This window comes from Chionomys nivalis, chromosome X, assembly GCF_950005125.1.
Source record: "Chionomys nivalis chromosome X, mChiNiv1.1, whole genome shotgun sequence".
Lineage (NCBI taxonomy): Eukaryota > Metazoa > Chordata > Mammalia > Rodentia > Cricetidae > Chionomys > Chionomys nivalis.
In genome coordinates this window covers 103,135,400-103,145,315 of record NC_080112.1, presented here as the reverse complement: position 1 = coordinate 103,145,315, position 9,916 = coordinate 103,135,400, and the positions used below count along the sequence as shown (strand labels likewise).

General features: G+C 36.8%; 1 pseudogene; it reads right to left on the bottom strand.

Annotated features, from left to right (window-relative positions):
* Positions 1 to 450: 450 nt before the first annotated feature.
* On the bottom strand, positions 451 to 957 carry LOC130867811 (myosin light polypeptide 6-like; annotated as a pseudogene).
* Between the last annotated feature and the right edge of the window lie 8,959 nt (positions 958 to 9,916).

The window sequence follows — 9,916 nt, the reverse complement described above, 5'->3', positions numbered from 1 at the left end:
ATTCTCTGGAGATCTGTGGGCATGAAAGCCTTCATGGTTGGCTCCCAGTGTAGTTTCTACAAAACATTGTTATTCCTCAGCTCAGGACCTTTCCACATGCTATGTTCTCTGCATAGAAGGCTTCCTTCTTTTCCCTCTTTCCCTTCTACCCTTTCTCCTTTTCTCCCTTCATTTCAGATTTTACTCTGCAGAAAAGGCCTTGTTGTATACTCTAAATACCATATAGGTCTTAAGCATAATGACCAGGCTTTTAAGTAGTATGTTTTTCTTGTGGAAATCTAGGTATATGGAAGCCAACGACACCTTTTTTTTTTTTTTTAGGGCAAAGAGAGAATTTTATTTGGTGAAGACAGATATCCAGAAGAGACCAGATGGCAAGGTGCTGTGACAAGGGAGCCTAGGAGGGTCCACAAGGAGATCCCACACTGGGCTGGGCAAGGCACGGCTCGGGGTCTGGAAATGTCCTCAGCCGTTCAGTACCATCCGGACAAGCTCTTCATAGTTGATACAACCGTTGCTGTCCTCATGACCTGCCACCAGCATCTCCACTTCCTCCTCTGTCATCTTCTCTCCCAGTGTGACGAGGACATGCCGGATTTCAGCACCAATGACGGTACCATTCCCTTCCTTGTCGAACACACGAAGGCCTTCGACATAGTCCTCATAAGTTCCCTGGTTCTTGTTCTTGGCCACAGTCTACAGCATGGGCAGGAAGTGCTGGAAGTCCAGCACCTTCACATTCATCTCATCGCTCTTGGGGTTTCCCAGGACCTTGAGCTCGGCGTTGGTAGGATTTTCTGGCCCAGGGCCCTCATCACGTCCCCACATTGGCTGTACAGGATCTTGCTATCACTTGTTCGGTCAAACAGCTGGGAAGCCTCCTTGAACTCTGCGGTCTGGTCCTCGGTGAAGTCACACATCTTGGCTGCTCAGCTCTGCAGGACCTTTTCCGGCAGTAATGGCCGACACCTCTCTATTTTATTTTAACTTTTAAAGTTTTATTTGGGTCTGGAGAGATGGCTTAGCAGTTAAGAACACTTGCTGCTCTCCCAGGGGATCCAAGTTTAGTTCCTAGCACTCATATCAGGTAGCTCACAACCCCCTGTAACTCCAGCTCTAGGATATCAGAAGACTCTGGTCTCTGAGAACGCTTGTGCTTATGTGTACATGCCCATCTGTAGACACAAACACCTACACATAACTAAAAATGGCGCAAATAATTTACAAAAGATTTTATTTTATTTACATGTGTATGTGAGTCTATGTACATGTGTGGGGGTGCTCCTGGAGATCAGAAGTAGGCATGGGATCCCCTGAATCTAGAGCTACAGGCATTTTTGATCTAGCCAATGTGAGTACTGTAATCCAAACGCCAGTCCTCTATAAGAGCAATAAGTGCTTCCTCTTCACTCCTAAGCCGTTTTTTTCCAGGCCCCAGTTCTTTATTTTGTATTGTCACATCCTATAGAACTTAGCAATATACTAAATGCATCAAGAAATTCACTTGGGCCGGGCGGTGGTGGCGCACGCCTTTAATCCCAGCACTCGGGAGGCAGAGGCAGGCGGATCTCTGTGAGTTCGAGACCAGCGTGGTCTACAAGAGCTAGTTCCGGGACAGGCTCCAAAACCACAGAGAAACTCTGTCTCAAAAAACCAAAAAAAAAAAAAAGAAAAAAAAAAAAGAAATTCACTTGCTCTGGTATTATATCACAATAAACTCATAATAAATTTAAAATATCAAAAGTTTAAAACCTATTACATATGGCTAACCTACTGAATAGTCACGACATTGAAAAACCTGCTTTACAGATATTCAGAACAGTGCATTGGCCTACAATTGCACAAAGTCACCTCACTGAAAGTCTATTTTATGATAAAGTGCCAAAATGCTACATGGTATGGTATTTTAACATATATGGTATTTAATATATATGGCATTATATATATATATATATATATATGATATTTTAACACATGCTACATTTTACTTAATTGTAAATTCTCAATAGTTTGGTAGGCTCATGGGATCCAAAAGTTATCTCCCTAGTGCATTTGTGTGAAAGGCTTAAGATGTATCTATTATTAGATATTTTTTCAGAATTATTCTTCCATAACATTTGTACTCATGACAGATGTAGTAATTAAATGAGATACTACTTTATTTTTCCTTAACTTTAATATGAAGGATATGTATGCACGAGAGAGCAAAAAACATATGAATGGTATTTTTCAATGCTTTAGATCACCCAGAAAATATTTTCAATGCATTGAAACACATCAATTAGTACAATCATGCTAAAAATCTAGTTTCCCATGATAAGTTCATGCAGCATGCATATATAAGTACAGAGCTATGTATTTAATACGTTTAAATGGTCTAATTATTAGAACTTAAATACAAGTGGGAATTTCGTCTTTGCTGATTCCTTCTCCTTTCATGTCAGAAGCCTATTTTCTTTACCACTTCTTTTTCCATCAATGCAGAAATGATATATATATATATATATATATATTAACCTGTTAACTGATTTTTAAGGAGTGACCTCCTCCAACAGAATTTGCCTTTCAAGTAGAAATCCTGAATAGATTGGCTTTGAGTATTAAGAAGTAAAAGTAACTGTGAATGATCATCATAAAAATTGATAATTTCAAGCTAGGCGCTTAGTCTGATAAAAACATATTTACAAAACCCCTTAAAATTGTAAGAAATAATATAGAAAGTAATGCAACAATTGATGCAAGAACATCATAACAGACTCCATTTAGGAAATAATCTATCAGTTGTATGCATTTTAAATTCATTTCCTTAGACATTTTTTCTCTGTCTTCCAAAAACTTTAAATTGTAATGTTCACTTTAAAGGTTCATTGTTGATATTAATATAGCATTAAAGTGTGTTATACTCATTGGTTTTGTTTAGATTGTCATTATGTATATGGTAAAGAATATACAATTAATTAGAAGTCAATAAGCACACACATAAAGAGATAGGAATAAAATTTTAGTAGATGGAATAACTTTCAGTTTGTAACTACTTGAGGGTATAAAGTAATAAATAGAATACTAGCAATAATGAATTTAATAGTAACAAAACCAAAATAATTCTTTTTAAATGTATATTTTGGGAGGAAAATGAGAGTATTTATGGAGAGGCTCTGGTGCATACTGAATGAGCCTGCCAGAAGTACAAAATTGGCATGGTAGTCAAAAGCAACATGTCTATCATAGTGGCTAGGAAATTTCTATAATTTAGGAAATTCTTGGATATTTATATTGAAAGGAGATAACTATTGACCAGGTTATCCCAAAAGTATTCCCTACACACATAGCAGTAAATATTTAACATTTGAACAATTAAAAAGGATTTCAAACCTTCCTATGTAAATTGACAGTCAATGTTCAAAAACGTACTAATTGTATCATCTATAGACTTCTCTCTTCAGCAATTAGAGATGTTAGACTTCAGTAAAATTATATTTTCTTAGTGCTGAGGAGCAACCATTGTCCACCAATACTATATTCATCAAATTTAGCTCTCAAGAGTGAGAAAAAATAAAAATTTATTGCTATAAAGTTTAACAGAATTGACAACTCATGCATAACTTTCTTTAAAAAGTCATTCTTGTCTCATGCCACTATGGCTATGGTGGTTATACCTTGCCAAGACAGTCATTATCATAGCTCATAGGGGTCACAGCTGATTGAGACTACTGGTTACTTTTTGGCCCTATAGTGTATGTAGAAACTTTGAAAGCTGTGAAATTAGCCAATGAGATGAAGCTTCCTGGTAGGTACTAGAGTGAATTTTCTGGGTCCCATGACTCGAATTTGTGCTATCTTCAGCAACAGTGTTTTATCAAGTTCTGGAGGGTAACAAAGAGCAACAATTATGTAATGTTTGGGGAGAGGGGTACATGAGACCCTAAGACTCAATAGCCTGAAAAGATGTAATCCTGCATAATAATATTAGTCACACATACACACACACACACAGAGATAGAGATAGATAGATAGAGAGAGACACGTGCGCACACACGTTAATACCTTCTAATCCATTAACATTGACACAACACTGTTAACAAAATATAGAGGACTTATTTATATTTAGTTTTCATGTCTACTTTTTAAATGTGAATTTCTTCAGTTTTCCTTCTGCTTGTATTGAGGATTCTGCCAGATGGTGCTACATTATTTGTTTCATGCACCAAATAGAATCCATAAAATTATAAATAAATAACCTATTACAGTTATCTGTATTTTTGCTAATTTAGTGTTTTTTCTTTAACTATTTTCAAAGAATAGCTAATGCCAATATTCCTCAAATAATTCTAGAAAATAAAAACAGGAGGAACATTTTACAATAATTTTATGAGACTTTAGTTGCCATGATACCCAAACTACACAAAGATTCAACATAGAAAGAGAATTATAGATAAATTTCCCTTATAAATATCCATGTAAAATGCTGAATAAAATACTTGTAATCTGAATATCCAAAAATATATCAAAAGATCATTAACCATGATCAAGTAGGCCACATCCCAGAGATGCAAGGATTATTCAACATCTGAAAACTAGTAAATGTAAACTGCGATATAAGTATACTGAAAGAAAAAGATACCTGATCATCTCATGATATGAAAGAAAAACTCAAATACAAAAAAAAAAACAACTTTGATAAAATATGACACTTCATTGTGATAAAAGTCCCAGAGTGATTAGGATTACAAGGTACATAACTCAACATAATTTGTCTAATGTTTACAGAAAGTCAGTTTACAGAAAGTCTATAGCCAACATTAACTTAAATAGGGAGAAACTCAATAAATTCCACTAAAATAAGGAAGAAAAAAAGGTTTTCCACTCTCTGCAGATCTTTACAATATAGTACTTGAAATTCTAGCTAGAACAATAAAACTGAAGGAGATAAAGAGGCTGCAAATGGGAAAGGAAGATGTCAAAGTATTTCTATTTACAAATGATATCAGAGCATACTTAAGTAACCCTAAAAAGTCAGCCAGTTTATAAACATCAAAGTGGCCAACTAAAAAAAAATATATCAGTATCCCTCCTATATACAAATGACAAACATACTTCGAATGAAATCATGGAAACAGCTACCTTCACAATAGCTTCAAATAATATAAAATATCTTAGCTTAACTCTAACCTCACAAGTGAAAAACCTGCATGACAAAAACATCAAGTCTTTGAAGAAAGAAACTGAAGAAAATGTTGGAATATGGAAATATATTCTATACTGATGGATCAGGAAAAATAACATAGTCAAAATGATCATTTGACCAAAACCAATCTACAGATTCAATGCAAAGACCATAAAACAATTTCAACACAATTCTTAACAGATCTTGAAATGACAATACTCAATTACATATGGAAACACACACACAAATTGGATATCTAAAACAAATCTGAACAATAAAAGATCCCCTGGAGGTATCAACATTTCTGATTTCAAATTGTACTATGGAGGTCTATTAATAGCAACAGCATGGTATTGGCGTGAAAACAGACACAATAATCAATGGAATCTTGTTGAAGACTCATAAATCCACACGCTTATAGACACCAAAATTTTTGTTAAGAAGTCAAAATACACACTAGAAAAAAGAAAGCATTTTCAACAAATGGTGCTGGTCAAAATGGATGTCAGTATGTAGAAGAATGCAAATAGATTTTTATTTATCACCCTGCACAAAACTCAAGTCCAAGTAGATCAAAGACCTCAACATAATGCCAGGTACTCTGACAGAAGAGAAAGTGGGAGCATACACTTGAATGTATTAGAACAGGAGACAACTTCCTGAACCGAACACCAATAGTGAAGGCACTAAGCACAACAATTAATAAATGGGACCTCATGAAGCTAAAAAGCTTCTGTAAGAAAAAGAAAATAGTCAATAGGACAAAATACCAGCCTATGTAATGGGTATAAATCTTTACCAACTCCACATCTTATGGAAGACGAGTATTCAAAATATATGAAGCAATCAACAAACAAGACACCAAAAAGCCAAATAATCCAGTTTAAAATGTGGTATAGATCTAAACAGAGAATTCTCAAAAGAGTAATCTTAAATGGCTGAGAAACAAAGAAATGTTCAATATTCTTAGCCATCAGGGAAATACAAATAAAAACTACTTTGAGATTCCATCATACACCTGTCAGCACAGCACTGATCAATAACAGAAGTGACAGCTTATGCTAGAGATGATGGGAAGCAAACAGAAACATTCCCCTATTGCTGGCTGGAATGTAAACTTGTATGGCCACTATGAGAATTAGTATGCTGGTTCCTCAGAAAATTGGGTATCAGTCTACTCAAGATCCAGCTATACCGTTCTTGGGCATATACCCAAAGGGTGCTCTTTCCTACTACATGGACACATACTCAATTATTTTCATTGCCGCTGTATTCATAATAGATACTAGCCAAATACTGGAAACAATCTAGATGCCCCTCAACTAAAAAATAGATAAAGAAAATATGGTACATTCACACAGTGGAGTATTACTTAGTTTTTCTAATGACATTATGAAATTTGCAGGCAAATGGGTGAAACTAGAAAAATTCTTCCCAGAGTGATATTATAACCCAGATCCAGGAAGATAAACATGGTGCTTATTCACTTATAAATGGATACTAGCTGTTAAGTAAATGGCAATCAAGCAACAATATACAGAACTGGAGACATCAGGTAAAGAGGAAATCTCTAGCAGGGACACATGAATCTTCCTGGGTGAGGGAAATAGAAGAGATATCATGGGATAGACTGTGTGGGGGATGGGACAGGAGGCAGAGAGATTGCTTTGGGTGAGAGATAGACTGCAGGGAGATACGACTGGAATTGGCGGGCATTTGGATAATGGTGTTGAAACCTCTGACAGTGGAAACTTTCTGGAATCTATTAGAGTGACCATAGTAAGGACTCCTAGTAATGGAGGATATGGGATCTGAACTGGCCATCTTTTATAGCCAGACAAGGCTTTCAGTGCTGGCTTGGGTTGCAGTCCATTGATTTTTTGGTCAAAGCTGTCTCCTGGAGATCCCCAAACAACTGCAGTTTATGTTAGGACAGAAGATTGCTCTCTGAAAAAGTGACAGTGGGTCCACATTGTGGAGGGCAAGATTCACACCATACAATTCATTGTGAACAGAGAGAATTCGACCTTGTACCTGTATGGAGCCTTCACCACTATCTTTTTGGTGAAGAAAGGTATTCTGAAGGCTATTGAAACGGAAACCTGGACAACAACCCAGTCACAAAAACTTCAACCTATGATCTGACCTTCCTTCAGGATGTGGTGAGGCAATGGTGGTTCAGAACTGGGAGTGACCAACCAATGTCTGATTTAACTTGAGGCCCACACCAGGAGGGGGAACTTCTGCCTGACAGTACCTGGACAGCCAGAACTAGAGACTGGATAGCTCAGAGACCTTAGGGTAGAACTAAACACAACTGGCCAAAAAGATCATTGACATGATTCTTAATGGTATTTTACTATACTCATAGATTGGTGGCTTATCCAGTCATGATCAGAAAAACTTCCTCCAGCAACAGATGGGAGTGGGTTCAGAGACCCATAGTCAGACATTATGAAAAGAGATTTTAAATTGGAGGTCTCCATCAGATCTGTCTCTCATGAAAGTAGAGGAGGAAACATTATAAAGATCAGAGAGAATATGAGGGACACCAGAAGAGCATGGCCCACTGAATCAACTAAGTAAGGTTCATATGTGCTCACAGAGACTGAAGTGGAAAGCATGGGGTCTGCATGGGTGTACTCTTGATTCTCTTTGTATTTGTCATGGTTGTTAGCTTGGTATATTGGGGGAAACTCCTAACAGTGGGATCAACTGTTTCTCTGAGTCTTTGGCCTGTATTAGGAATCTTTTCCCCATATCATGTGCTGTTGCCTTGACCAGCCCCCATGTGAAGGCATTTGCGTTGTTTTTTGTCCAGTTTGACTGTTGTCTCTTGGAGGCTTGCTTCTTTCAGAATGGAAAACAGACGGGAATGGACCTGGGTGAGAGGGGAGGTGGGGGGAGATGGGATGTATGGATGGAAGGGAAATTGTGGTCAGGACGTGTTGTATGAGAAAATAATCTATTTTCAATAAAAAAGGAATCTGCAGTTGAAAGCATTTTTATAGAATATCTTGAAAATATGGTGTCAATTATTTAAAGCCTTTATGGTTTTCAGTATAGACTTATTCAAAGGCATGCCCCCAATAAGTTCTTTTTTCAGGCATTTTGTACTTTAATTTTAAGATATAGGATTGAGGTATATCTTGGCATTTTATCTTTGGATTTTTTGACAAGTTTTACTTAACCTTTTAAAAATGTAAGCTTCTGTCTTTTGTCAAATTTTAGAAAATTTTAGCTCCCATTTCTTTGGACACTTTTTCTTTCATGGTCATTCTTTTTTCCTGTCTCCTCCTTAGGTTCTGATAGCACAAATGTTACCACTTTTGCATTTTGTACTTAGAAACCTAGACTTTATTCTTTTTTTTTCCTGTGGTTCATTGTGGCTGATGATCTTTAAATTCACTGATTCAGTCCTCTGTCATTTTGACTGTACTACTAAAACCATTGACATTTTCTATTACTTTTATTTTAATTGTTCTGTTTTTCTGGTTGTGTGACTTTTATTTGACATACATGACTTCCTTTTTAATTCAGGAAAATATGTAATTGTCCATTGAAACATTTCCATGCTGATCATTTTAAGATCTCTTCAGATATATCTCACTGTATAATTCAATGTGTTTTCTAACACATGCTGTACTTTGCCTGGTTTTCATACCCCAGATGATGAGATTTGCTTTCATATAGGCTATTTTGTCTGCTACATTTGACATCTCTGGCTCCTATTTAATGTTCTCCTGCTTTATTAGCCGTCTTCTGTTGAGATCTTGGCTTGGGCAGAAAAGTGAAGCACAGGCTCCAAGTGACCTCTGTTATATGAGCATGGTGAAACTCCAGATTTCCCACATACTCTGATGACATTGTTCCTGAAAAGATGGAACATTGACACCACCTTGTTCCTCTGAGAGGACATGTGTGATCAATTTCTTAGGAGGTCACATTGATAGCAGGGAAAACAGCAGAAGGCTAGCTCACACCACCTTTGTGCTTTAGGATGTGTAGCTGAATCTCAGATCTCTTTAGGACCCCAAGAATATCAGCCTAGGTGGTTTGATTCCAGATAGATTGAAGTTCCCTTTTGAACTGTGCTGACAGGAAGAGGAGAACAGACTGTCACCAAGCCACTAACCAATGTGTGATATTTCATCTTTTGATATATAATGAAGCTTCCACACTAAGTCAGAGAGATGTAATGCCAGTGATTTCTGTTCTAAGATGCCTTGTTCAGTTTTGTTATCCATGGGTGAGTGTGGAAGTATAACATGCTCATGATATCTGAAATAGATAGACAAAGAGTACAAGATTAATAATACTAACTTGTGCTACTTTGTTTAATTTAATTGATAGATGACACTGGATATGATCCTTAAGAGAATTGGAAGTCATGTGAGGTTTCCTGACAGGGAGATAGAAGATCATTCTCCTGTTTGGAGGATCACAAGTCAGGAAGAAATTAAACATCACTTTTTTTCCCATCAGACAATGTTAGGAAAAATTGACTACTTACTAGCCTCTGTCAATACCCCTCAGCAGTGGAATGGAAGCACACTTCATTTTAACTGGCCTGAGAGAAGTCCCATTAGGCCCCACTGAAACTAAAACATGGTTGGGAGATGAAGACTGTAGTATCTATGTTGTATCTATTACTGTTTTATTGAAGTATAGGGCAGTAGATTGAAAAAGGTCTTTTTTTTTCTGTTGTTGGAACACCATTCTCTGGTCCTATATTTAGAGAAAACATGTTTC